Source organism: Dipodomys merriami, unplaced genomic scaffold (genome assembly GCF_024711535.1).
Source record: "Dipodomys merriami isolate MVZ:Mamm:240054 unplaced genomic scaffold, mDipMer1.0.p SCAF_870, whole genome shotgun sequence".
Lineage (NCBI taxonomy): Eukaryota > Metazoa > Chordata > Mammalia > Rodentia > Heteromyidae > Dipodomys > Dipodomys merriami.
Genome location: NW_027206480.1, coordinates 110,683 through 113,520, shown reverse-complemented (window position 1 = coordinate 113,520; position 2,838 = coordinate 110,683).

The following is a 2,838-nucleotide window of genomic DNA, read 5'->3' as shown; positions in this document are numbered from 1 at the left end:
TAAAAAAAAGTGAGAGAAGGGAAGGAAAGACTTGCTCCAGGAGGTGATATGACCAGTGCCAAAATTCCACAGGAGTTCTAAGATGTGGAGCAGGACAGAAGGCTTCGGGCAGAAAGTAAAGAGCATGTGCAAAGGTGCTGAGGGGTGGTGTAGAGTAGGTGGGGTGGGTGGAATGAAGGTTCTGTGGCCTCAGACAAGTCTGGCAGAACACTGAAGGCTGGGTCAAGGTTTGTACTTGAGTCACAGGTAGGGCAGAGAATGGGGTCCCAGAATGGGACTCAGGGGAAGATTAGCTTGACTTTTTACCAAAGACCCCAGCAAATTTTGTGGCTGGAAGCCTATTTTTCACAGCTCTTGACCCTCAGACCCCCTTTGCATGGAGGAGTCAGGGCAAATGCAGGGAAGAACTTTTGCTTAAGAAAAGCTTCTACCCAATCCCCCCAGTGGCTCAACCCCTGTAAATCCTAGGTATTCAGAAGTCTGAGGTCAGAGATCTTTGGTCAAAGCCAGCTCAGAGGAGGAAAGTTTGTGACACTTTTTTGGCCAATCAACTACCAAAATCCAGAAATGGAGCTGTGGCACAAGTGGTAGAGTACCAGAATTGAGGGAAAAAGTTAAGAGACCAGAGCTCAGACCCTGCGATCAAGCCCTGGTACTGGCACAGAAAAAAATAAAGGAAGTTTTCAGGAGATCCCAGTCCACTGTGGAGAAAGGCCATTATCAGCTGGGCACCAGTGGCTCATGCCTGTCAGCCTAACTACTCAAGCCTGAGACCTGAGGATTAATCAAAATTGAAAGCTAGCCTGGGCAGACTCTTATGTCCAGTGAATCACCAAAAAGCTGGATAGCAGAGCTACTGTAGTTCAACTGATACAACCACAACCTTGTGAAAACAAGCTAAAGGATAGCACCTAGGCTCTGAGTTCAAGTCCCGGTACACACACACACACACACACACACACACACACACACACACACACACACACACACACAAACACACACACAAACACACACAAACATCCTTAACAGGTGCCAGTGGCTTATACAAGCAATCCTAGCTACTCAAGGAGCTGAGATATTAGGATGGCAGCTTGAAGCCAGAACAGGCAGGAAAGTCCATGAGACTCTTATCTCCACTAAACTATATTAAAAAAATGAAAGGTGAGCTCTGGTTCAAGTGGTAGAATGTTAGCTTTGAGCAAAGGAAGCTCAGGGACATTGCCTAGGCCCTGAAGCCCAGCTCTAAGATTTTTTTAAAAGACATCCTTTGCCACCCCCCAAAGGCCATAAATCCTGATTTTGGTCATCCTAGACCTCACTTCCACTCCTTCCACTTCCACAATACTGCCACTAGTGACCGGTGTGTGGCCAACAGTGGGTTAAGAAGTGAAAGTAGGGGCTGGGAAGGTGGCTCAGTGGTAGAGTGCTTGCCTTGCATGCCTTTGGCCCTGGGTTCAATTCCTCAGCACCAAATAAGCAAAAAGAAAAAAACCAGAAGTGGCACTATGGCTCCAGTGGTAGAGCTCTAGCCTTGAGCTGAGGAGCTGAGGGAAAGCACCCAGGCCCAGAGTTCAGGCCCCAAGAGTGGACCCCCCAAAAAAAGAAGTGAAAGTACATAAGGGGGTGCATATTCAGGTCAACACTAATACCCCAAAACAATGAGTTATTGGTCATACCAGTCTCTCATCCCCCAGTTCCCAGGCCCTGGAATCTAAAGTCTGTATTGTGAGCATCTGGAATTTTCTAGAAGGACCTGAGAGGCCCAGATCGGGCCGGAAGTTAGTCCTGTGATAAAGTAAATTTACATTTCCTAGACACTGACTTATACTTCCAAACCACCTTGGCCTCACCTCCCATGTAGCCCTAGATCCTCCTTGCTTGGGCAACCTTCATTCAGCTGTCAAGCTCAAGTGGGCTAGAGCCACCAGCAATCCCCCATTCCGCATTCCAGTGCCAGCCTGTTGAGAAGGATGTGCAGTCAGAAGCCCAGATGAGGAAAAGGATAGGACACCGCATGACTGAGGCCCTCCCTCTCAGGCAGAGGAGACCCTATGCCAGCTGGCATCGCTGACCCAGAATCCCTTGGAGGCAGCCAAATATTGGGACAGCCAGACTTGAACCCCAGAGAAAAGTTGGAACACAGACCTGTGACAATTTAGGACTCATTGTAGACCCTGATAGGGGGCTAAAGGCAAGATCTGTGTGAAGGAGGGGCACCATCTGAGGTCAGAAAGAGGCAGACCAGCAACCAGGAAGGGGACAGAAAAAGATGAGAGAAAATTACACAAACAAACACACACACACACACACACACACACACACACACACACACACACACACACACACGGATATCCCAAGCCCTTAGCTGTTCATGGGAACAAAACCATGAATTTCCTCTATTAGTATCACATCTAACCCGGGAGAAGATGGCACTATCATACTCAGACTAACTGTAGACACAGCATTGAGCCTCTCAGATCTGGAATGCCTCATTACCCAGCATGGAATTTCCTACCGTACAAACTGCAATGTGGAAAACTCAGCCAACCTCTTTGTTTATGGTTGATCATGGGGTTTGAACTCGGTCAGAGCGCTCTCCTTCAGTTTTTCAGCTGAAGATGAGCAGTCTACAATTTGAGCCACAGTGCTGTTTCCTGTTTTCTGGTGGCTCATTGGATATCAAGACCCACAGCCTTTCCTGCCCAAGCTGGCTTTGAACCATGGTCTTCACATCTCAGCTTTATGAGTAGCTAGGATTACAGTTGTGAGCCACCGGAGGTGCCAGACTTCATCCATCTTTATATACCCAGAGGAAACCCAATTCATCAGGCCACAAAC